This window comes from Miniopterus natalensis, chromosome 12 (assembly GCF_054644295.1).
Source record: "Miniopterus natalensis isolate mMinNat1 chromosome 12, mMinNat1.hap1, whole genome shotgun sequence".
In the NCBI taxonomy this organism is placed as follows: domain Eukaryota; kingdom Metazoa; phylum Chordata; class Mammalia; order Chiroptera; family Miniopteridae; genus Miniopterus; species Miniopterus natalensis.
Window position 1 is genome coordinate 35585187 of NC_142092.1, and position 27685 is coordinate 35612871.

At 38.3% G+C, this 27685-nt stretch overlaps 1 protein-coding gene and 1 pseudogene across 16 annotated transcripts in view; both read right to left on the reverse strand.

Annotated features, from left to right (window-relative positions):
* Positions 1-27685, reverse strand: part of TRPM3 (transient receptor potential cation channel subfamily M member 3) — a 656939-nt gene that overhangs the window by 261406 nt on the left and 367848 nt on the right. The gene's annotated exons all lie outside the window — the stretch shown is intronic.
* LOC107538082 (phosphorylated adapter RNA export protein pseudogene) lies at positions 25163-26269 on the reverse strand (annotated as a pseudogene).

Consider the following 27685-nt stretch of genomic DNA (forward strand, 5'->3'; position numbering starts at 1 on the left):
TGTCTAGAGAATTAGCCCTCAAAACTTCAGCTCTTCAGTCTGTCTGCTAGAGAGAAATAAATTGTGGAGTCTTAAATATCAGCTTCCAGATGTGCATAATATAATTTGTTCTTGACAACAAATTTATGAAGTAAATATATTATTCCCATTCTACTTATGCAGCAGCTGAAGCTCAGAGAACATCAAAAGCAAAAGTATAAATCCCAAAGGTAGTAAATGTTGGAGTTAAGATGCAATACCTTGGGCTTCCCATGGTTTTCCTTTCTACACCCATTTGTTTGGAAGCGGGGGTGGGAGAAATAAAGAGATCTATAGAGACAGTGGAGGATGGGGCTAAGGTGGGAAAACAGTAATAGAAATATAGTCCCATTTGCTAAGTGCCAAGCATGATGCCTCACACTGAGAGTTGTGCAGCAAATGGTGGCTACTTATTATCATCTTTTTCAAAATTGGAGTTTAAGAAATTGTCCGTCTTGTCACTTAATGCACGTTACAGAAGGGCCTGTGTGAGGATTCAGCAGTGCCATGAAACTTGTTTCTCTGGGTGAATGTTTATACATCATTTTTATCATCTTTCATTATCTTTTTCTTATAATTATTGTTTTGATTATTAAAAATGTACCATGTATATTATTGATTGACCTATTTTATTTATTTAAATATTAACATGTAAGACACAATATTTTACTCCTTGATTCCACAATAAATAAAATGTAAAGGATAGAGCAGAGCACCACAAATTCTTGTTATGTCATGTCAGGAGTCGCTGCAAAATGAAATGCAGGATGACCATGGAGCAATGATGTCCTGGAACATGAATGCATGGCTCTTTTTGTGTAATTAAATATGATTTAAATTCAATTAACTTAAATATCAAAAGAGGTTTCCATAAACACTTTGGCAAAAAAAAAAAAATACTGATCATTTTAAATATTCATTGAAAACAAGACAAAATCATGTGTTCAGTTGAGATTTGGAGCATCACAGATAAGAAAAAGCAGAGTAAAGGAAAATAGCTGAGGAAATACAATACCTGTATTCATATATATCAAATGCAATAATCAGAGCTGAGAAAATGTAGGTAACTTTAAATGTTGGGGCTCCAATGACCATATCTTCCAAGCTCTGGATCAGCTAAAGGAGCCTATTTACTTTTCCCAAAATGTGATTTTAGTTTTTGAATGTAACAGAATTGTTTCCTACCTCCTATGACTTACATAAGGACAATGATGAGCTATGCAACCTGGGCAGACAATGTTCAGATTCTGCTCAGTAGGATTTTGGCATAATGATAATTATCCTTATAGTAAGTACACTTATGTACATGTATGTTATGTTTTGAGAATGATTTTAAGTGTTTAATTTGCATTTGTAAAAAATATGAGTACATTTTTTAAAAAAGTATTTTCTGAGAGCATTCAAGAATCAGAAATAAAAATGGAAAAGTATTGTAATTTTAAGACAGTGTGTTCAAAATGAATAAAGAAAATAGGTCCATATTTAAGAAATAAGAATGGTTTCATAAATGTGAGCTTTTGATGGACAACACTGATTAAAGACAGAACCCAGGAAATAGAGCTAAATCCAAAGATGTATACCCACGAGCTTCCAAATAAGAACAAAATAAAGTCTGAAGAAAACATTTTATTTTAAAAAGTAAAAGATAGGATTGGTTACCATTTCACTCTTTATTTACTGTGCTATAATTTTTTGCAGCATAGAAGGACAAGAAGGAAATGGAAAAATGACCTCTATGGAAAATGATGGTATTTTCTCCCAATGACAAACCTTTTAGTATTTTCATCAATGTTTTTTGTATTAATGCAAAACTTTAAAATGAAAGATTGTGATAAATCTGAAAGTTTGCCTAACATATATGTTAGAGTGTTTCTAGACTAAATGAGCATATAATCAAACATTCTACTCAGAGCATAAACTCTCTTACTGAACTCAGTTCCTGAAGTTAAGGAAGCCGCATAACAGCATTCCCTGGCCTCTATTGTTTTACCAACATGCTGGATGCCAAAGGGATTTTTCTTGGCTGTCCAAAAGATGTATTTGTCAAAATCTTTTTATAGGTGTACCAAAGTCCTTGGAATGCACAGGGCAGCATCAATGTGTGCTGAGTCCCAGTGGACTCAGGAATAGCAAAGAAGGACATAGTCTACAATACGGAAGGACAATGGGAGAACTTGGCAAGAAAAACATATTTGATGATTCTAGGATTAGACCTGGGAAAAACTGAGAGCATTTCAGGTTTGCTTTATGAGCATAAGTGGCAGTTACAGAGAAAAAAGTAGGTTTGGGAATCAGCTAGACGGGTTCAAAGTCCAGTTCCACCATGAGCAAATTAATTTAGCCTTTCTTAGCCTCAGTTTCCTCGTCACTAAGTGGGAATAAAATATGATCTCATAGGCTTGTGAAGATTAAAATGAATAATGTATGAAGTTATATAAAAATGCATAGTACCTGAAATACATTGACTGTAACTTGTAAATTTATTATGATGTGAATTTGGGCTAGTAACCCACTTTTTCTAAGAATCAGTTTTCTCAATTTCCTCATGCTACAATAATGTATGTAAAATGCCTACTACAATAAAATTTCCTTCTCACTCAGAAAAGAAGTTGAATATCTTTCTTTCACCCATGTGTTTTCAATGAGGAGTTAGTTGAAGAACAGCTATGGAAAACCTAACCTGGAATTTTATAAACTATCCCATAGAATGACCAGAAAGAAAGAGCCGGGTATTCCCTACATTGCAACTATACCATGATCTCCATCCACCTCTTTCGGTCCTTCCCACACCCATAACTTCTCTTATCTATCTCATTAATTTACACTCACCCAAATGAAATTAGTCTTTTCTCTGAAGACTTCCTCAGTTCTTCAGGTAATTGGTTTTGCTCTCTTCTCTAGGTTTATCCCACTGTGAAAGTTCTGAGCATACCTGCATTGTGATACTTAACAGGTTATATATAAGTAGTCTGTTAGTGGGTTTGCCTTCCCCACTAGATTTTGAGCACATCAAGGGCAAAAGGCCCAATTCATTTTTGGAACCATGTCACTGCCTACTATGATGCTAGACTATCATGGTGTTCAACAAATGCTGGATGAAGTAAAGAATACATGCTGCAGTTTGGAATCAGTAGATGAGTGGATAAAAAATCTGGGGTACATTTACACAATGGAATGCTACTCTGCCATAAAAAGGAAGAAAGTTTTACCCTTTGCAACAGCATGGATGGACTTGGAGAACATTATGCTAAGTGAAATAAGCTCGTCAGAGAAAGGACAAGTACCATATAATTTTACTCAGATGTGGAATCTAATGAACACACTGAACTACCAAGCAAAATAAAGACTCATAGATAGCAGGCAGACAGCTCTGGTAGGAGGGTGGGTATTGGGGTGGTGGTGGAGGGGCTGAGCAAAAAAGAAAGAAACAGCAGAGAGAACTCATGGACAACAGTGTGGTGATTGCAGGGGGTGAGTGGAGGTGGAAGAGGGCATAGAGGGGATAAACAGTGATGGAAAAAATAAAATAAATTTCTATAAAAGAATACATGTTGGGGATATTTTAAATAACAAGGCTAATTTGCACAATTATCTAACATGTGTATCTATTAGAAAATAATACCATCTAAACGGAAAGTTGTTCACATGTCACAGGTTGCCAGCAAATATACCTAACCTTCAGCCTGTACATACTGAAAATGTATGATATTACCAATTACCTTTCCTCATCTCCTTTGTTCCCTTTCCTCACTGAGGTGTGCCTTGTGTACCTGTCTGGCCACTAGGCACCAGGAACCCTGACAAACTAGCTATACCTAATAATTAGTCTGACTCCAAGAATAGGTAGACGTTTAAATATGTTTTCTGGGTAAGACTTAAACATAATCTGTTTGTATTTGTGAACTGATTAAAAAGAGGAAACAGATTCCCCCCCCCCCCCCCCTCCAAGCATGAGAAGTGCTCTGTATCCTAATATCTTTTGGTATGCTGTCCACTCAAATCAGTTATTCATTTCCAAATGTGCTCTAGCATGCTTCAAAGCTTCAAGGCTTAGGAAAAGAATTAGTGGTCCAGTTACTGACAGAACAAAAAGGCCTTGTGCATTGATGATGCCAAAGACACCTGGCATTGCCTTAGCTAAAGGATTAACTTTGTCTCCAAAAGATAGAAGAAAGAGTTTTCTTGGAATGATTGCTCCATGGAAGTAAATTTATAATTTGCAGTCTTCAGCCTCTAAGGTTTTTAACATTGATTGTATGGCATAAATGTGCTGCAAGTTCAATAAGTGTAATAAATGAATAAGTAAATAAATGATTGACTGTACCAGTCTGCAGATGTGAATAGTATTGCTTTGTTTTGGTTCAATTTTCAGAAATTTCTAAAACAAAACAAAAACTTCATGCAACTCCTTTCATTAAATTTCATATGAAGAACTGTCAGCCGTAGAATTTTCCATAAAAGAAGAAAATTATGTCCATCTTCTGCAAAACTTTGGCTAAGGATGGGGGTTCTGTACTCTATAGCTCTTGACAGAACATTTCAATATTAACTTTCTCAAATCAGATAAAGAAATCCAGCTGGAATTGGTGGAAATGGGAAACCTCAGGTGGAAAACAACTGATTTGTTCAATGGAGACCACTGTGGGTTAGTAGAGGAGTGGAAATCAGAACTAATCATGGTTTGATCACTACCAGGCTCTTGGATGTTTTGGGTAACGGTTCAGATGAACTGAAAGCTAAGATCGTTACCTCTCAGGTGCTGGGGGCTTTTGTTTCACATAAGCCTCTTATGCTTAGAGTTCTCTTGACTCAGTAAATGGATTTTCATTATGACTCAAGGGGATACACTGGCTTTACTCAGAAAAGCTGTCCCTGTAGGTGAAGTTAACTAAAATCAAGTTCATTCAAGCCCATTTCAGCTAACTCCAGGCTTTGGCATCAAAGAGGAAATTCAAATATAATTTCTCTGCTATAACTAGCACCTGTCAAGATCTTCCAGACTCAGATTCTTAGGCCATACAAAAGATACATGGCTTATCACCAATTTTCAATTTCTGCTATCTCAAAATCTTCACAAGCTAATCATCCTGAATCATCAATTATCTTATCCTTTTGTTCAATATTAACACAGTGAAGAAATGTGCCCTGAGCTGCTGCAAATAGTTTTAAAGGAATTAATGAATTTGTTTTGTTATATATATCGGTGCAACTTCACACAAGGCAAGGGCTTATGAGATAACTGCTTTTCATAATTGTACATTTCAAAATAAAATAAAATTTTTAGAGTGGTTAAAATAGATAGATAGGCATAGAAACAGGTGCTAAGCTTGGAATTAGATTTAAGTTCTCTTCTCTAGTTTTCCTTCTCATCTTGGCCACACACTGGTATCTTTAGGCAAATTGCTTAGCTACCACTTCCTCAGTGTACCCATCCCTAAATGAGAAAATTTATTTATGATTCTAAAATCAATCATCTGAAGGTCTAAACTGTAAGATGCTACTGGAAACGGTAAACATGGCAATGTTTTAGAATATTTAATTTCACTCTTGCTGAAATAACTTTGCAGTATATTAGAGAAAGAAGTGTCCAAAGTTTACTGAGACAATACAAATTTTCTGTTAAAAAAACCCAATCACAATTTTTTAATTAACTTCCATTCTTGAGTTAAAATGAAGTAGCATATTTCACCGACTCTTTTGTGTGGAAATCTCATTAGAAAAGCAATCTCAAAATGTGGCTGAGTGAACATGTGGCTGTCACTACAGAGGAATTTGAATGCTCACTGGGAAGACTGTGGAATCCACTTCTAAGGTTCCTGGGGCAGGAGAGCTTAAGCAACTAGATTTGTGACCCCTTGTGACTAATAGGTCCTGCAGAAAACAGCTGAGACCCTCATGGATTCTCAGAGTAAAAAGCCAGCAATGTTTTGGGAGGGGGTTGCTTCTAAAGAACTCCTAGGATAATCTAATAAAGTTCTGACTTTTGACCTGTTAGTTATCGTCTGAGGATTTATTCTTTAGTTTGCCACTTTCCTATGAGAACCGTCTCCTATGACAGTGTCTCAGTATAGTTTGTCCAGTGACTAAGCAGAAGTTGAATGACCACCTTTTGGACTTTCGGATCTGCTGGGATGGGAAACAGAACATGGGGCTGCAGCACCCTAATGACGCAAAGGAGTGCTGGGCACTTAGGGCCGGGTCACCAAGGCTACTGGGGGAACGAGAGTCTCAGCGATTCTTGTTCTGAGTTTTGAGTTGTTGCTTTGAAAACAACAGAGATTTCAAAGAACCAACTCAAGCACATAGCAGCCGTGCCACCTCCGCTTCCCCCTGAAGGCCACGTTCCCTTTTCAGTCTGTTGAGCCCGAGCCTTCTCTCTTTAAGGTCACCGCAGGCTATTTGTTGCTAACTCCACTGCACACTTAATGGGCGTTATTTCTGATGAGCCCTTTGCACATCTGCCGATGCTAACTGAGCCTTCCTCCTTGATACTCTACATTTGGTGACTATGTCTCTACTTAATTCTGGTTTTCCTTCATAAAATGTCGCGAGTCATCAGTAATGTTATGCCTTTCTTCCCTACCGGGGTATCTCAGCAGCTGAAATCCCACCATTAGACATTCCTTTCTTTATGGTCACTTTGAATAATCTAGTATCCTATTTGTAGGGGATGCCTCACTAAACTATTAACCTGTTAAAATACTCCTGCTTTCCAGAGCCACTCTCCTCTGTGAAGGGTGGGGCATAGCAAATAATGGCTCTCGGTTTCAAAGCAACTAAATGAGGACGGGAAGAGAAGACTGAAAGGGTGGCAGGGAAGACCTAAAATGAGGTTTGTTTCCTTTACAGTTTTGCTTAAGGTTGTTGCTCTTTACCAAAAATTTTACCAAAGTTACTGTCTTTATTGATGATAGAATTTTTCAAAGGGAGCAAGAGGTTCCACCTACTATTGCTTCTAATTACCTAACAGTCCCTGAGACTTCTCAGATGTCTGTACTACTTCCTCACTTTTTCTCATAGATGTTAAACATTCAGTAAGATTAATAACTTACATTGATTTCAGCAGTAGAGCAAATATTAGCCCCATTGCTTAGAGCAATACAGGATCTGAACAGCAACAGAGAGATTTACTTAGTGCTTTAAGGAACAGTTTCTTGAGATAAATGAACAAATCCCTAATTGGGTTATAGTAATCAGACCTACCCACAAGGGTTGATTTTGCCAGTGAAAGATTGAAAAGAGAATTTCCTAAGATAAATCCAATTAAATTTTATATTGAAAGATAGAACAGGAAATATAAAGGAGAGACAGCTTAATCATTTGAATTGAGTGCTGAATTATGAAACAGGGTTGCCACAACCTCTTCCTACCATCCTTATTAACTCTTTCTCTGGCCCTGGAGAGTCCCTTTTCCTGGATGTATCCATCTATTAAGGTAAAATTAATTAATCCTACTAATGACATTAATGTCCTCTGAAGCATAAAGGTAGCACAAAAATGTAATGCTTGAGGTCCTCTGGAATTCAGCTTGATGAGGCAGATTCTCCAGTGTAATTACAGTGAACCACTTTTCTAGCTAAAGTTAAGATGCTAAAGTGAGGAATCCAGATGATGTCTCGGTATTTAAAGCAAACAGCCCTGATTCTCGGTTGGGTAGCTTCAGCCTTCCTGCAGTGAACTAAGATTCCTGCAGGAGCTGGAGTCCTGTATGAAGTTTTTGAAACTATTTCCTAAGGAATAATCACCAGAAGTAAAGTGCCGGCCATTGTTTTAAAAAAGCGTATAACCAGTGTTTACTTATTTAAGACTCTTTACAATCTTTTAATTAGATACAATTATTAAGGCCAAATTAGAAAATTAGACCCAGAGAGATAAAATACTTTGCCCAACGCCACCACCCTCTGAAGTGACAAAGCTGGATTTCAGCAAATGTTTCTCATCATCAAGCTACATTATCTCATTAAGTTTCCTTGAAAACTCCTTAGGATTCCATTAGAATATAAGACAGCACGATCGGAGGGTAATGGGTAGGGAACAGGAGACAAAAACGTGGATCAGTCTCAATCTTTTTGTCTTGACGGTGCATTGATTAAAAACTTCTTACACATCTACTGTGTGCCAAGTGTGATGTTAGGCGATGGGGTGTTCCTCGCCCTTATGGAACTTACATATAGCAGGGAAACAAAGGGACGGATGACAAATGAAGTAAACAAAAATAGTTAAATATAGGACAGTGTACAGTATGAATGGTATGAAAGACATAATCAGAGAACATCAAGGCACACACCTGCCTCCATAAGGTGGTCAGGAAAGGCTTCTCTTGGGGGTGGCGGTGGAGCTAAAACTGAAGGATGGGAGTTAGCAGTGAGAAGTCTGGGGACAGGGATGTGGAGTGGAGGGAGGGCGAGTGTTTCATGCTGAGGGGACACATGCAAGGGTTTGGGGACAGAAGGAGCTAGTTCATATTTGAGTAAATGAAGGATGGCCAGTGTTGGTGTGTCTTAGTGAAGGACCAAACTGACTCTCTTGTTGAGATATCATTAAAACTCAAGAATTTACTTAATATTTCCCTTTAAAATTATGAACATTTTATGATTTCTAATAGTCTGCATATAAAGAATGCCAGAATGGAATTTGAAGATGGCTGTGTAGTGTGGAGGGATATTAGAGGGGTATCATGGTGGCATCTGCCTTGAGCTGAGAGTGCTTCCATGGCCTGTAGGTTTTGTGGATGCACAGGCTGATGCAGAAAGACAGGGTTCATGGAAAATTGTCAGCTTTCTATTCATATTGCAAAATACTCAGAGGGGTTGGATTGTGCAAATGTGCATCTGGATCTGATTTCGTTCCCCTGAATCTCAGGGCACCTTCTGAGAACTCATTGGACTCTTTGGAAAACAGATATGGTTACTGTTTTCCTTGACTCCCCAATTCAGCAAGTAGTTTCCATCCCCAAGTCTATTACTAGAAAAAAAAATTAACCTGTCTCTATCAGTTCCAAAAAGAATCAGTAGAGTCCCTTGGAAATCTTAATATATTTTCCTCTAAACCTGTAGGTTTTTTCCTCTAAGACCTTACTGCATACTCCTTTCAACTTCCCTTTGGATACCATTTGATTTTTATCTGTGAGACAAATGGGTCATACAACTCAGGTTAGTAAGCACTAGCAGTAACTATTGGCCACCCTTTAACTGATTTACTTCGCAGAAACAGTTCTTTGAAAAAGTACAGACAATTTTCTTTCTCAAAAATCTACCCCGGGACCATTTCCTCTGATACTTTTTTAGAGCTAACCTTGGAAATCTCAAACAGGCTATTACGTATGTATGTAGACACATATGTACACATGTGTACACACACACACACTTGAATTAACCATTCAGGTGTAGTAGGGAGTCTCAGGTGTAGGAGAGATTGACAAAGACATTTAAACATGCATGGAAGTCCAAGAGTAGAGGCAAAAAAAAGGAGGACATGATTCAGAAAGAAGATATGAGCATCTCAACCATCAACAACCATGTCAGCATATTGCACAAGTTATGTACAAATCAGCTCTGGCTCTTGGAGATCAAGACCTTGTTGGGAACTGTCACTGGGCAGGGCTTCTCTTCTTCTCTATCAGTGATTGTATCATTTCTATCTTCTTCAATAATAAACACTCATCCTATGTAATATGTGCCCTTCATGCCTTCCAGCTCCATTGGCATTGCATTCCAATTCAGAAGCATAGACTTTGGGGTAAAACTGGGTTGAGTCCTGGTTCCACCATTTGGAGTTCCACTGATGTGCTTTTGAGCAAACTACTAACCTCTGTAGAATATCTGTAATTTGGATGATTTTGACCAGTTCTCAAATTTTGTTGGAGAGCTAATGAAGAACATGAAGATCAAGATCATTAAAGGAAGCCAGGGCCTGGGCACTTGTATTTTCATCAAGTCTCCCTGGTGATTCTGATACTGAAGTTTGAGAACCACCGATTTTGGAGAGTAAAGATAAACAAGTGTAACAAGCACCTATCAATAATGTTTCCTAAAAAGGATCATGTGGTAAATGGAAAAGAGTTTTGTCTTCATTGTCCAAGACCTGAATTCCTATGTGGGTTCTACTGCCCACTAACTGTGAGAGTTCAGCTAAGTCACTTAGCTTGGGAGAACCATGATGTCCTCATTTGTTAAATACAGATAATGATGCACCACATCGAAGGGCCATGGTTTTAATGAAATGAGGTGGCTCACAGGAGGTGGCTGATAGGTGTTGGCTGAAGTAGATTCTCTTCCTACATTTGAATTTGTTTACTTATTTAGATACTTCTAGACACAAAACTTATATGGATTTTACTCCATGAAACTTCTCTCAAGACTTTTCTGATAGATCACATATTTCTTGAGTGTAGAAATTGAATATATGACTGCCATTGCATTTACCCATGACACTAAGTAAAACTTTTGACACAAAATGCTTTGATTACATAACACCTAGTTCCTGTATGCCCTAACCTTAAAACCTCTGTTGGTTTCTTGTATCCATTCAATAACCTGAGTTGACTTTCCTTAAAGGGACTGAGGAAATATTTTACTGAGTTAGAAGTTATCTTTAATAACTATGAACAAATCCTCTTAACCTACGACCAAAGTCCTAGTTAATCACAAACATGGGTCACAGATACTGAACTATGCTTCTGAGTTAGGCCGGTCTTTCAGTTATTAAACTAAAAAAAAAAATCTTATCATTTGGTTAGATAAAAAGTCTCCAAAATGCCGGATTCTTAATAATGATTTTATTGTGCATTAGCCATTATGATGATCATGGCTTTAAAGTAATTTTTCATAAAATGATGACTCTATAGGCTAACACAAGTAACAGAGAAGCAAACTCAGCCTGGCCTCTGGTTTATCTGGCAGTACAAAGAAGGAAGTGTTGGAGGGCTGGGGGTGGGTGAATGAAAGCCCCAGAAGAGAAAATAAGCAGCAGCATCGTTCATGACCACCCTGCTTGAAAAAAATCCCTCTGTCAGTAAGCAAAAAGGAAGCCCCAAGCTAAGGGAGAGACAGGCTGGGAGCAAGGCACATGTTTCTCTGATCTCCTTTTATTTTGTTCTCTGACCTCTGAGTGGGTTCAACTGCTTTAGACCACAGATCCCACATCCCTCATTTCCACACCCCCAAATTCTCTTATTTTCTCATTCCTTTCTCTCCCCCTCTTTTTGTCTGATCTTTTTTTCCTCCAGTGAAAGAGCTCATTAGGGAAGAGATATTCTAGAGTCTCCCTGTAAAGACTTCGCCTTTCCTTCTCCACAAATACCCCTCATACCTTCATAGGTGAAGAGTGGACATAATGTCATTTGACACCAATTCGATGTCCTCTATACTGACAGCTTACACCAGTGGGAGAAAGTTGATTTAGAGACACTGGGAAAATATATAACACAACTTCAGATTTCCCTTCAGTCTTTCCAAAGATTTCTTGATTAAAATGGCCAGAACAACATTAACCCACTGAATTTTAAAATTTTAACAAAGATCTTTTGTGGTTTGCAAGGAAATGTTTACACTCGCTCATTTATGTTTTGAAGGTTTTAATCTTCCATTGCACAGAGAGGGATTAATCCATTCACAAGGGGGAAAAAGCACAGAAAAGCCTCAATATAACTAGGTTAGTGATCAGAAATCAATGTAGCTGTGTCCATGTTTCCATTAAACTTAAGGCATCAACAGGAGCAAGTATTGTTATTTTTGGGCCCCATTCAATTGTTTTTTGCTTTTAAAGGTAACATGCCTCATTGAAAAGTCTCTTTAGGGGTGGAGCACAGACCCAGGTATTTTCTAAAAGCATCCAGATAATTCTGATGTGCAGCTAGAGTGGAGAAATATTGTTTTTCAAGGAAGTGGAAAAGCACAGGAGATTCTTTAATTTCTCAGGACAAAAGAGCCCTTGCCCCAGTCTTGCCAGTCTCTTTCTCTCTTATCATTATGTTTTACTATTTTTTTCATAGCATTAACTACCATTGAAATTATCTTTATATACCTGTATGTCATTTGTGTATGGTCTCTCTCCTTTCTTAGGAATGTAAGCTCCAGTAAGTCCTGAACAATATAGTTGCTCTATATTTGTCAAATAAGTGAATTTAAAGTTATTAACAATCATCTTTTTCATCTTACAATGAACAAAGTACTACTATATACCCTTCTAGGTTGCTGTGATAATATAAGGAAATCATGTCCATGTAAACTAATGTTGATAATGTGAAATGCCTAGAAATGTTATTCTTATCATTAAATAACAAACTACCTAACCTCAAATGTTTCCCCAAATAGCTCCTGGATTAAAATTTTCAACAGTAGGTTCCTTTATTTGGCTTTTAGCTGACTATTGTTAAAACGTAAATTGCTTACCTTCGTGGAATAATATTAATTAGATGACTTTTTGTCACTTAGGAAACATCAGCAATCCTAAAATACAGAACAAGTAGATTCTGAATTAAATTTAAAATGGAGGCGGTTCTCTACTATTCATGCAGGGCAGCCCTAGTTAGTAGGAAGAGCAGGCTAGAGGCCTACAGGGGAGAACAGACATGGGGTAGCGGGGAGAGGACACTGGACGTTCGATACCAGGAAAGGGAGAGAGAAGTATGTGAGTGAGAAACTTTGTTGACCCTGAACTGGAAAGATCTTGGGTTCACTCTGGTCAGAAAAGTGAAGCAGTCATGCTTTCAGTGAGCATTAGTGAGGTACCTTGTGAGCTAGACAGGTCATATATTATATCACTTAATCCTCAGGGCAACTCTTGAAGCAGTCTCCTGATTTTATAAGAGGGAAAATGGTTGTTCACAGGTGTCCTGTCCCTAGGGAGGCAGCACGGTGTAGTGACAAGGACACTGACTCCATAGGGAGGCAGTGAGTTAGAAACCCAGTTCCAGATGTACGAGCCCTGGGCAGTTATGGGCATCTCCATGCGTCAGCCTCCTCCGGTTGAAAACAGGGCTGATAATAATTTTAACTCTCTTTTAGGGTTGTTATGATGATTAAATACATTACCGTCTACAAAGCACTCAGAACTGGCATAGGAGGGACACTAATCATAGATCAGGATGCACAGTGATGGGGAACGCGGATGTGGAAGCTAGTAAAGTTTATAGGTACCTTGATAGATTTCCACATACAGGACACACTCACGTAGCCTCATCCAGATAATGAAACAGGATTTAACCAGCACCTAGAAACTCCCTTTATACCCCCCCAGTCTTATCCTCACCTCCTCTGAAAGCCTGACTTCTAACAATAGAAAATCTCTCCTGTTTCTGTAATTTATGTAAAAGGAACCATACGATCTAGAACTTTTTGTCCTCTTACACTCACCATTACATCAATGAGATTTATTCATTTGTGTAGGTAAAAACCCTCTCTCCTCCCTGCTGTATGGCATTTCGTTTGTAAATTCACCACAAATTCTACGTCCAGTCTACTGCTGATAGGTATTTGAGTAGTTCCTAGATTTAAGCTTTTACTGATACTACTGCTATTAACATTCAGCCAACACTGTTTGGTGAACATGTATACTCGTTTTTATTTGGTATATACCTACAAGTGGAATTTCTGGTTCATCATGTATGAATACAGTTGGCTTGAGAATATAGATAAAACAGAAGACAGTTGTACAATAAAAACTCTCCTTGGTAGAGTATAGGAATTTCACTTCTTTGTCTTTTTCACTGTATCTGTTTTGAAGGGTATAGAGTGATATCTCACTGTGGTCTTACTGTGTATTTCCTTGATAATTAATGAAATTGAATGAAATTGAACTCCTGTTTATTTTCAAGATTTTCCTAGGTCAAAAGCCTATGCTCTCTCTCTATATCCCCACTTAAAAAAACAAAAAAACTGCCTTTCTCCAAAGCTCTTCTTTCATGGAATTTTAAGTCCTAATTTAGAAACCAAAGGAATTCACTATTTTTATTGTGTATTCCTTTTTTTCTTTTGTAATTTAGAGAATTATCTTCTGGTAATGAAGGGGACAAAGGGGGTCTTCCAGAAAGAACATTTTTGTTCTTCCTTTTGTTGCCATTAAAAGGGAGATTAAAAAATTATCTTGGCTCTGCAGACCAGCTCAGAGCCCAGAGCTCGGATGGGGGAGGGGAAACAACAAAAGGAAGCTGACCTACTTCTGGAGGCTCCGTGACACCATTTAAGCTACTCAAGGTGCTTTCAGGGCAATTCTATCGGAAACGGAGCCAGGTCTGTATGGGGGGGAGGCTGGGTGTATGTGTGAGAACAATCATTCAGAAGGGCTGTGAGTATTTTACATGGAAACGTAACTGTTTTCAGTTTTCCTTTCACTGCCCACACGCACAGGTGTACCTGTCATCTGTATGTCCCCCAGAACTTTCTGCAGTGAAACTAAGTAGGAAAAGTTACTATTAGAAGATATATCTCTTGTAAAACACTTAAGTCGTTTCCGCTTTTCTTTCTATTTATGAGAGTACACAGGATACCACCCACCCCTTAACATAACTTGAGTTTATAACAGCATTTTTATCATTCAGGATGCACATTTTTACTCTCACCCTCAAAAGCTAATTTTTTCATGTTGTTCAGGTAGAACACTAAACTCTTTAGTCCCATAGAAAGAGTTCCAGCTAATGAATATATCTCCTGGGCTTCTGTTCAAAACATACAGTTTTTCCTCTCCTGGATCTGAAAGAAATTTCTTCCTTAAGAACCCTTCTCAAACATAATTTTTTAAAAAATAATTATTTTTTAATTTGGGAAAGTTGAGTAGGAAGTTACATTTTGAATCACCTGTGCCAACCTGAACATTGCTGAAAACAAAATATATTTTAATGGTTCTAACTTAAGGCATTCAGCCCTATTCTGACCTTTCCTCGTCTTTCTATTGACACACTCAGCTTAAGAAAACAGAGAGCCCTTTGATGACTATCATGTTCTCGGAGGGTAACATACCCTGCGGTCTGGTACATCTATAAAGAATTGAGACTGTGACTGGCGTCTGGGCTGTAGGTTAAAGATTAATGAATCTATTAACAATTAGAGAGACTGTCTTCAGAAACATGGCTTGGGTAGTAGAGAGACTATTAAACAAACATCACCCTCATTAAGGAGTTAGAATCTGCAAACAGAATTTCTGCTGCTCACAGCAGTTGGTATTCTGGCCAGTGTTCACTGTAGGTGGCCAACCCCAAAAGTAGTCCTTGCTCCTGGTGCACTCACAGCATAACGCTGGCCCTGGAGTCACTTTGACACAGATTTTCCTGAACTACTTAAACCATTTTTCCTATTGCCAAGAGTGGTTATTGATGCAGGAAGATGATAATTTTTTTGTTCCAAAGGTTTTATATTGTATTCTTACCACAGACAGGCCTGCTGTTTTGCTGATTCTGGAATTTTTCTCTACATTGCGTTGCTAGGGAGAAAAAGTGGGATGTCCTCAGCTTACATTTTCATGACATCTCCTTGACTCAGCAATTATACTTAAATTTATTTGTTCTTTCAATTAGTATTTAAATACCTACTATAGACTGAGCCCTGGGGAAATCGTGTTCTATAAAATAGAGATAATCTATAGATTCATGGAGCTCATAGGCCAGGGGTGAAGGAGGTGGCAATAAATAGGGAGTCTATCAGATGTATATTTTATCAGAACTTCAGTGCTTTAAAGGAAATACATTACATGCAGTGATAGTGGATAACAAAGGTGGGGATCCAGTTAGACAGAGTGGTTGGGGAAGGGCTTTCTGACTTTGTAGAACTGACCAGGAGCACATGTAGCAGAAGCATAGCATCCAAAGGAAAGAGAAGAACTAGTTGAAAATGGGGATTTATGATGACATAATAACTGGACGACTGCACAAAATGATTGCATGGAGCTATTTATCATGGCATCATTTATCATACTGGAAAGCTGGAATAATGGCCTACATGTCTAACAATAGAGGAGTGTTAAATAAATTAAGGCTCATGCTTACAATTTAAAATTTTGCATCCATTAAAAATAAGATTGAAGTCTAGATGGTGTGATTCAATTGGTTGAGCGTTGTCCCAGGCACCAAGAGGTTGCAGATTCGATTCCCAGTCAGGGCATATGCCTGTGTTGCTCATAGGCCAGGGCTTGACCTCCAGCAGGGAGTGTGCAGGAGGCAGCCAATCGATGTTTCTCTCTCATCGATGGTTCTGTCTCTCTCTCCCTCTCCTTTCCTCTCTCTCTCTCTTAAAAAAAAAAAAAAAAAATCAATAAACACATAGTTAAAAAAATAAGATTGAAAATGGATGGTAGTAATGTCTAGTGGTTCTAAACATAGATTCTGGAGCAAAATAGCCACTTTGTAGCTGTGTGATCTTGGGCAAATTGCATAACATCTCTGTGCTTTAGTTATCTTATCTGTAAAATAAAGATAATGACAGAGAGGGCTGTTTCTAGGACTTAATATATGTAAAGTACTTGGAAAAGTGTCTTTGCCTATGAAGTACTATTATTATCATCTATATTTGTTGGCTGAGAAAGCTGGCCACTGTGAACTCTAAAATATAGATTATACAACTATACAAATAGTATGTCTAACATCTTTTAAAAGCCCTCTGACATAAGAAGGACAGAATATAATAGAGAGTTTTATTGGTGGTTTTATCTGGATGATGATTTTAATTTTCTTTTTCTGTATTGTTTGCATTGAATTTCTACAATTAACCTTTATTACTTTTATAGTCAGATAAACTAATAAAGTGAGCTCCCTTTTATAAAAATACATTTTTGTGTTTCCATTTCTAAAGCCTTCCAGTGAAGTGAGTTCAAAGCATAGTTTTACAGAAAGCATATTTATACAGAATATAGTGGCAATAGCATAAGGCCATCTCTTTGCATGGCTAGTCCCCTTCTCTGTTCACTCAACATTAAAAAGTGCTTTCTTATGGGCTGAGCACTATTCTGAGAATACAGTGGTAGATATAATGACATCTCTCCCTGTAAACAGCTTACCATCTGGTTGAGATAAACAGAAAAAGTAATAGGTACATAAAGTCCACTGGTGACAGAAGTGGTCCAATACATCTCAAGGCTTCACGGAAGAGACGAGTCTTGAAAACCAGGACAAACGGAATGGTTTAGGTGGGCTGGCACAATATTCTAAATCAGGGATGTTTAACCGGTGTGCCACAAGAATTTTTAAAACATGCAATATCTGTCTATTTAGTCAGGAGCACTGAACTCTTTTCCCTGAGATTGTCAAAAAATGGCAACCAGCACAATAGCTGTCCGGTGTGAACGAATCAAAATTATACCTATTTTTTTGTCAGATTCCCCCCAAAATTATAATGTACTTTTTGGTGTGCTGCAGAATTTCAGTAATTAGTTTATGTGTGCCGTGAGATGAAAAGGGTTGAAAATTGCTATTCTAAGTAGATGTAGCTGTGTGTGGACGGCACAAGGAGTGTGGAGAACAGAGGGGCCCCCATAGGGCTGCGGCTTCCAGTGGAGGGAGGGAGCGGGAGGGAAGGTGCTGCAGAGGCTGATTCCCTGGAGGGGCTACTCCGCCAGGTCAGAGGGTTAGAATGTGACCTTGAAGGCAATGAATGGGGACCCACTGAAGGGTTTTAAGAAGCTATATGATAATAATGAGATGTGTATTCAAATGAGTCATTAAAAAGAATGGTGCAGGTGCCTGGAAGAAATTAAACATTCTTTCATTTCTGGTGGTAGGAATCATCTCCTTCATCTGAGACGTGGAATCACTGCCTGCGCATCTAGGACTCAGCCACTGGGCCAACTGATTTCTGCTACAGAGCCCATATGAAACTTGGAAGCTCCTCGAACGCTAATTTGGCATTGCAGTTTTGAAGAATGAGAAATCAATTCACTTTGGCAGGACTGATAAGATGTTCATACCTGTTTACTAAGATTTGAAGAGAAATAGATTTGAAAGGCTCCTTGTGTGGTCATGATTTTTCTCTTAAATTGAGATGGCAAAGTCTATATGGTATTGCAATTTCAAGCAAAACCCTCTAAAGCTGTCTTATTTAAACAATTTAGAAAGTATGTAAGTAGCAAAATAGCTTTTTTTTTTTTTTTAAAGTAATGTCACGGAGCACATGCATTTAAACTCACAGCAAAACATGATTTGTGGCCTCAAATAATCTTTCACATTAGTCTTTATTTGCTCTTAATAAAGAGCTGCCACAGATCAGGGTATTATTTTTCAAGTGGCTATAACACATTTTTTACTTGATCTATCAAAAATAGATGGGCAAACTCCATAATATTTTCATGGTTTTGGATGGCATATTAATTGTGTGCTCCTCACAGTAGCAGAGCAGGAAAAGTAAGGTGGTTGAGAACAAATAAAATTGAGACCACCTAGTATTACATGGATTGCCTGGGAATCCTTTGGAAAATGCATCTCTTTCAAGAAACAAGATAATTCAAGTTGAGGCGATGAGAATGGAGGTCACGCCACAGTTAATGGGCAAACAGGTTACCACGCAAATGGAATTAACCACAATGAAGAGAAGAGGAGAAGGCTAACATTATGACCGACCAATTCACTGAAATTAAGAATCTGAAAAGGCCTGTTAAGTCATATCCAGCCTCTCCACTGCATCAGTCTTTTCTCGTAACATATTTACCTTGTTCTTTTATTTAATTTATTCTTCAATTATGCAGCCTTCAAGGTTCCCTTCAATATATAAGAAAATATTCTGCTTCAATCAACTTAACTTGTGAGAAACAATTGATAGATTTTGCATTTCAGGACATGGCCTTAGTAGATGTTAATTAATAATTATGCTTCAATGGGTGGATGTGTAGAATGTCAACAAATAATGATGATAAAATTCTTGAGTAATTTTTAATCTTCATATAAGTAACCCTAAATCTGCAAACCATATGACCAAGGTAATTAAAAAAAAATAGAATAGTGACAGATTTCTGTCATCCTGTAAGTAATCAAATTACGGATTAGGGGAGCTTGCTATAGATGTCAATGTATGTATTATGCATGTAAAAGATCCAAGATAAAATAGAAACAACATTAAAAGAAACTAAATCTATTAAAATATACCAACATTCAATTTAATTCGATTCTATTGTATTGCTAGCTCCTCCTCACTAAATACACTCTATAAATCAGGCATAGTGTACCATTATAATCTTTTTAGAATTTTGGGAACAGGACAGAACATAAGTATTATTGTTTACATAACTCAGGGGCAGTGAAGCTTATTAATATTTCTGTTACAGTCTGTTCTCGTGTCCTGAAGTAACTTTCAGGGAAATATAGATTTTGCAGAGCAAAAGGGCTTTCTTCTGGAAGGCCTGCTTGTTCTTTCCTGCTCCCGATTACCGTTATGCATGACAAATGTTTTGGTAATGAGAATGGAATTCTATTTAAACAAACCAACCAACTAATAAACATTCAAATAAGCCATAACTTGTTTCAGTGCATTTCAGCCTTCTGGAATTTCTGATCAGTTCAACAAAGCTTTACTCTAAACCCCAAGGCTGACTCTGTCCTGAAATGGCTGCTCTGGGACAGGCCAAAATGCTCAAGGTCAGGGGGCTCCCTGGTAGCCAGGATCCAAGAAGGCTTGATTCTATCTCCAGAAAACAAATGCAATGCTGCGAACAGAAAAGTGCCATTCTCTTAGCCACCAATGAGCCTAAATTTCTTCCTTAAAAGATTTGCTGTCTTTCAACTAAGGCTTTAATATTTGATGAACTTGTGGCATTAGTGAAAGTATGTTTTTCTTTAGCAGAAAATTTTTATTGCTCATCTTACAGCTTGAACCCATAGGCACGGGATGGTCTTGCTCCTACAACTGCAATTACGATGAGTTCTTAAATGGTATGTTAGGACATATTTTTTATGTGAAATTCATAATATAGCTCTTAATAGGGAGTTTGTTAATAGCCAAAAAGACTCTTGCTAGTGAGATGTCACAGAAATTAAATAAGCTATTTCTAATGATCGCTCACATTACATAAGCAGAAGACTCTTGACGTTAAGATAAAGAAAATGTACAGTGATGAAGTTCATCTCAGGCACACTGATTGTTAGATTGTTTTGAGCTCCTCTCATATATCAGCTCTCTGAAAGGCAACAGGAATTTGAAAATGAATAAGACATGGCCAGTTTTGGGAGGTGCTTAAAGTCTATTCTCTTTAAGGTTAAGTAGAAATTCATCTGGAAGATTGAATAAGGGAGTGAGGGGGAAAGGGTAAGATCTGAGCCATCAGAGGGGTTTGTAAGTGAGCGTGAGTGTTGGAAAAAATGACAACAGTTTGCTAAGGCTGTAATGAAGAAAGCCCATGGCAGATCATTCAGAGGTGTCTGTAACCAGCTGATGAAAGGCCTAGTAGAGCCATGTGAAAAATTTTGGACTTTATCCAGAAAATAAGGGAGAGCCATTGAAGGAATTTTTAAGGAGTGACAAGTGATGAAATATTCAAACCATTTTTTTCTGCAACCATGCCAAATTCTGGAAAAATTATTTCTTTACTGACCCAGATAACATGGAAACAGCCTCAAAAATAGGTGTTTCTTTTCTGATTAAGAGGGTATATTGGCAAAATTCGAATGGTGGTCTATAGCTGTAGGATCCAAAATGTTTCATGCTTCATTGCTACTTGACCAAACTTACATAACACAAATAAAAGACAAGGTTAATGGCACACCCCTAAATGTTCTCTTTTATTTTCCCAAGGTGAGGAGTTTACCTGAGAATGTTTCATGTAATGGTCCTTCTGTTTCAAAGTGCTTCTGCTTCTCAGGGTCACCTGACCAGAGGAGGCTCTAATGAGAGACTGTCATGTTAGCATCTGTGACTGAGGCACAGTGTCTGGAGACATTCTTTCAAAGTGAAGTCTACTTCAGAATGAACCAATCAGTTCTGTAGAAGATTATTGTGGGTAATCATCTTCTAGTCTCAAAACAAAAAAAACCCCACAACCCCACCCCCCAAAATCTCTGAGATTGTCAAGCATTTAAAAATGTCTTCTCATAAGCATCTAGATATGGTTTTCAGAAACCAGGAAATATTTTTTTTGAGAATCCTGATTATGCATGCAGTCTTCAACTCTCACTCAGCAGCACAAGAATAGGTCTCACTCTTAGAGTACTTTCATATAAAACAAGAAAAGAAAAGAAAAGTCCTCAGAGCCTGTGCTGGACTTATAACCTTGTGCGGGGATATGTCTTTGTTTCTGGCTCAATGTGTACTCCTTTGTTCAGGGTAAGTGTATGCACCATATGGCAACCGGCCAACTCCACTGCTATATCTGTCCCTTATAGGGAGGGGATTTGGTCCTTTGTTTTATAATACAACTGGGGTGCCTGTAGGTCAGTGTGTCGCTGCTGGCCATGGGTGACTGGTAGCTACTACGGAGGCTGGTTTTGCTGTGTCTTCCCTATGTGAGTAAAATGTTGTTCCATCCAGTACTTGACCACACTAACTTTTCCTGGGCAACTCCAATACCAAGATGCAGTGAGCAGCAGTGTTTAGATTTCAAATCCTAATAATAGGCAACATATGCTAATTGCTCAACACTGATTATATGTTAATTTTTTTAGAAAATATTTTGTAGGCAATAATAGTGGCATTATTCAAAACAAAGTAAGATTACTAGAGAATTTGGCTAAGAACTCAAGAACTTAGGTCATAAATTAACCATTGCTTCTCACCAAATCCCCAAAAGAAACTTGTACATATAAACCCTAGACTACAATGTAGAACTCTCCAGTGAACTAGGAGGGGCCCCAGGTAGAAACCCCTATGACTTACAAAGATCTAGAGCCAGAGCCAACTGAGGGGCCACTGTGTCCAAGACCACATCTCAGGTTTCAGCAGCTACTACAAAGCTCTCATCCAGACCCAGCCAGAGAGCTCAAAGAGGAAGTTTGAGGAAACAACATTTTTTGCAATACCTACTACAGATTAAACCTTCTGTAGGTCTTCTGAGGCCAGAACATCAGGAACATCCCTAAAGAAATAGCATCCCCAAAAGAAATACAGCTAGAAGACTACACTTCTTCCAGGAGGAAGTGAACCACTTCCACTCTGAGGACAAAGGTCAGAAGAGAGCAGAAGGAGACAAAAAACAAAATGAAACAGAAAATGAGCTACTCCTGCCTAGTGTATTATAAGGAAGTCCATGTAAATAGAGAGATTGTGACAGTCCCTTTTCCCCCTTCCTTCTTTGCTGTGGACAATGAAACACTCTATGGCTCCTATGACTCAGTGACCAATATAATATTCTTAAGCATGTCCACCAGGCCTCCTTGGTGATAGAGTGAAAGGCCTTGATCTTGACCCAATTTTTTTAAAGGATCAGATATAAGTGTGTAGAGCAGCAATTTTAAACCTTTTTCATCTCATGGCACACAACAACTAATTGCTACAATTCTGCAGCACACCAAAAAATGTATTTTTTGCTGATCTGACAAAAAAACAGGCACAATTTTAATTCATTCATACCAGATCGCTACAGTTGTGTTGGCTGTTGTCATTTTTTTTTTTTTTTTAATTTAACAATTTAAGGGAAAAGAGGTCAGTGTTCCTGACTAAGTAGTCAGGTATTACATGTTTTAAAATTTCTTGCGACACATGGTTGAAAATCGCTGGTGTAGAGGTATTTGTGAAGGAATAAGGATTTCCAGCTTCCTTCCACTTAGAACCCCCTAAATTGCAGAAACATATTTTCTTAAGGTTAATCTTTACATTATTATCAACAGTGATTTGGGAGCAAGTCTTACATTTGACATGTACCTTTTACGTTTCTTTAAAGGTCTTATTTATAAAATTAATATTATAACTCCTAATCCCTGGAATCTTTGAATTGTGGAAACAGTGCAACACATGAGAGTACAGGAATAAAGTCTTGTTTCCCACTCTCAAATACCTCTGATTTAATGTTTGCAGTCCTCGGTTTGTAACATTAGTCTTTTCATCCAAGTGTTATTATTATTTTTTTTTGCTAATTCTCACCTGAGGATATTTTTTTTCTTTTTTTTTTTAGAGAGAGTTGGGGGGGGAGGGGAGACAGAGAAAAACATCGATGTGAGAGAGACACATCAGTTGGTTGACACATCAATTGGCTGCCTCCTGCGCGCTCCCCGACCGGGGCCCGGTATTGACCCTGCAACTGAGGCATGTGGCCCTGACTGGAATCGAACCCGTGACCCTTCAGTCTGCAGGCTGATGTTCGAACCACTGAGCAGACTGAATAGGGCTCATCCAAGTGTTATTAAGGGAATGGTTCTGAAGAGCAGTAGTGTGTCAACTTGTCCCTTGTCAACTCTGCATCAGTCGTCATCCTTGGGGGGAAGCCTGGGACTCACTTGCTGGGAGCCTTGCCAGCTGGGTTCCGATAGGAACTATGCCTGTGGGGATTGCTCTCAGGAAGCATGAGCACAGGGGAGAAGCGGCCAAGTGAACACTGACGGGTGCCTATGGAAGACCGCCGAGGGCTTTCTAGGTAGGTGCCCGGCAGTCGCTTGGAAGTTGCAAACAAGGTCATCAATAGCTTCCCCGTGTTGCCTATAGTCCAGAGTTCCTGAGCACCAGCAACAGTTGTCCCACCAACCTTTACTTCTGCAGCTCTTCCAACGGTGATATCAGCCTCGGATTCCCTGTATTTTATTCTTTTCTGCTCAAAGTACTTAGAGCGACTGAAAACAAGCGACAACCACACTCCTCTTTTGCCTGTGCAACACCCTTCTGCCTTTAGCTAACAACATTTTTTAAACAACTAGGGGACAGCCTTTTTTGAGGCTGTTTCTGTGTTACAGAAGAGATTTCAGAAATACAGGATTATTTTTTAGCCTTATTTAGTTCCCTTGTCTCATCCAATTATTTTTATTTTTATTTATACTTTATACTCCCGTCTTCATATGTTCCCCACTATCCCACATGGCTATATAATGATAATTGCAGTAGCAGTTAACATCTCTAGCTCTTAATACTTTTTAATTCATGCTTATATGTATCATCCCACTTGATCTTCACAGTAATTTTATAACTTGAATGATATGGCATTCAATTTTCCTATTTTATAGATTGGAAATTTGAGAGCCAGAGAGGTTAAGTGATTTATTTGAGGTCACATAGAAAATCAGGGAATGTGCTAGGACTAGAATCTAAGATTTTTGACCATTGCTATTCTAGGATGTCTGACAGCAGCTACTATCTCAGCAACTAAGATGGCAACTTTCTGCATGCACATTTCCCGACCTGGGAAAATTTTCTATGGGATAAACGTCATTAATTTGAGTCACCATGGTTCTTTTCTGTGAATAGAACCCGTCTTTGTCAATGCTTTGAATTCCACTCTTCTAATTAATATAACAAACAGTGGGTAACTGCAAGATAATTGTAGAGGTAGTTCTGTGATTGTTATTTGGCATCTAATATATTTGATATATTGAAAGTATAATAATAATGAGGGTGACAACATATTATTGTCTCTGACAACCTATCTGCCGACAATACCAATTAGTCAGTGGTATAATATCTAATGTGTTTTCATATCAGAGGAACTCCCTAGATTATAATTGAACTATTTGGTAGTGTCACTTGAAGGGCACCCAACTAAGAATCAGAAGAACACAAATCTTTGCTTCCTCAAAGATATGCTTTTCAGAATGAAGACAGGAACTGGGCAATGCTGAGAGTAACAGCCCACAGGCTATACTTCATATATGAATAACTGGAGAATTTGGATAGCTCTCAGGAGTAATCATTTTTTAAAATCATGTAAATAAATATAGCTAAGACTCTACTAAGAGAAACACACGTTTTTAACCCCAGAAAGCACTGGTTTCTATTAATTCAACATTTCCACTTAAGGGTAGTAAATTTTAAATAGGAAAGATATATAAACTGCATTATGTCAGCAAGGCAAATAGATTAGCTCTAGTAAGCACTTAAAGCAAAGATACAGGTATTGGAAATCTATAGAAACTTAGTTTTGACTAAAGATATGGATGTATGTGTATGTATTGATATGCATTTCATATTTAAATGAATGAAAGTTTTAATGATTTACTTTTTACATGAACAATTCTTCTAAATTTTGAAGTTTTATTTTTTTCAGTAGAAAGTTTTACTAAAATGTTATTTTAGAAAAGTTTATTCTTCAAAATGTACTAAAAAATGTCCAAATCATAGGGATGATGAACCTTAATGGCCTCCTCTGAGTCCAACTTTGTTTCTCCATGTCCTTCCTGTGATTCATCAAGAGAGGCCAGGACCTCATTTGTGTCACTTGCAATAGCTTCTCATGATGTATCATTGTCTTGAGAATTTAGACTTTTAATAGCTTGTTTCATCTTTCTCCCAACACTGTGTTCTCTTCCTAGCAGCTTTTTTTTTTTTTCCTACTTCTTCTGATTTTCAATGTCCTTAATTCGTTCCTCACTGACACTAGAATGTGTTTCAGGAGATTCGGAACAACTCCACCTGGTGTTTTTCTTGACTACCATTCATTATAAAAAGGCCACCATTTTGTTCAACTTCAGCAGTTCCCATCAGAAGTTCAATTGCCTTTTTGTTTCCAATTACATCACTGCTGGGCTATCAGCCCTTTCTTTGGATCCTGCAACTTGAAAGAAATTTCATCAGCCATTTTCTCCTGAGAATTGCCCTCTGCGATCTCATTCAGGCCTTTATAGTTCATTTATAGTCTGTCCTCTAGTCTAACCTTGTCAGGTCGTTTCCACTTGAGATGACCTTGTCCATTTCCCTCTTCCTTTGAGCCCGTTTTTCTTGCCATATCGCATATATTCTAGCTCTTTGTCTAATTGTTTTGTATGTTTCTTAGCAAGCAATTGATTGTAGGTCTCGGATTGTCTGCTTTTGTCAAGAGTGCCTTCCATTTCCAAGATACCAAGTTAGTGGCCACTGCATTTTGATTCTGCTCCTGCAGCACAACACCCCACATGTTGTTAACCTTCTTATCTCCAGCCAAAGGTGGTTTCTGGCTGCTCTGGCCAAACTGAAAAGGCTCTGTTTTGGGAGAGGGGTTTAAATCATTTCTGTCCTTTGTGTTTCCAAAGAGAGCTATCATCATCTGAATCAGAAAAACTCTCTTCACTTGAGTCCACACCTTTAACAGCTGACAATGTGATACAGGTGCACAGGTCCCCACTGGTGCTTTCTTCAGCACCTGCAGCGGCCTGTCACTGGCTGCGATCTCATGTCGAATCTGAGTAGGAAAGCTGCCCATCTTCCTTGTCACCTGGCCTCTGTGCCATGTTCCCAAGGCATGGCGCGGCAGGTCAGGATCGAAGTTTTATTTTTAATGCAAATGCTTTTAAGCTACACTTGTGTATAAATGCAGTGACAAAGTCAACTTAAGAGCAGAGCTCACGACCCGACCCGTTTAGACTCACTTAGCACTTAGGAAGCATCTGCTATGTGTCACCGAATGCTCCAGGTGTTCTAATTGTTGAGGTGGAAAGGGCTCTGGGGTCAAAAGGGCTGAATTCAAACTCCAGCTCTGCCACTCCGCGGTTGTGGACCAATGTTTTGGAGTAATGTCTTGCAAATCCTTACTTTTCACAGCTGTGAACCTCACATTTGATTTTGAAGAGTATGCCAAGTGGAATAGGTATTTAAATTATTTAGCAGAGTGCCTGATTGACATTTAGTCAATAAATACTCATTCCTTTCAGTTTCTCTAAGTCTTGCAATAATTCAAGCACTCCGCCCAAAGTCTTTAAACCCAGCAGCTGACCTGCTCACCTTCTCTCCAGTTTCCCCCAAACTTCATCTCATCTGTGGTGTTTAGATAAATATAATCAGTTGGAAGAGGTGGAGCACTTTACATTTAGGAAACAGACTTTAATGTAAAAGTCCCCCTCCAGTTCTTTAGCGCTCTCGCCATAACATAAAGGAATGTTATGTAAAAAAGATCGCGCTGCACCTTTAGAACTCACTTCCCCAGAGAGATTTCCTGGGTGCATAGGGAAGAGAGTTTAACAACCAGAAAATCAGGAACAGCATGCATGAGACACCGAACTAGACACGGAGCCTTGTGACTTCCAGACGAAGTACAGAAGGGACATCAGGTGGCAGGAGATCACTGGCTTGAGGTCACCTTCCTCTTGGGATCTCTCCCCAATTATCGCTGTGACTACTACCTGATGTTAGTGACTCCAGGGCCCCAGGCATGGGAAACAGGTTGAAAAATTGTAGGCTGCTACTGCTTTGTAGTCTGTTAGGGTTTTTTATGAGTGAGGGACTCTATAAAGGTGGCAAACACAAGCACAAATTCATTAGAGGCTTTACTTTGATAATAAAAATAATCTCACAGTAATTTTTCAGTACAAATGCCTTATTATATTGTGTAGCCATTATTTGTTTATGCATATGTTTCTCTCCATATAGTGTATCTCTAATGCCCCATACCCTGAGCCTTAATAGATGCTTCTTATAATTTAATGCAATAATATAACAATATGATAATGATGATAATAATCACAGCCCTTGACTTGTCCTCTTTGGGAGCCCCACATTCCGAAGTCTGAGTAATCTTGACAGCTGAGGGCAAGATGTTCTTGAATGAATGAAATGGGAAGTGTTACTTTTTAAAGGAAAAAAGAAGCAAAAAGAACCAAGTAAAAAAGAGAGGCATGTTCATTTGGCAGTCAAAGAATACATTTTCCTTA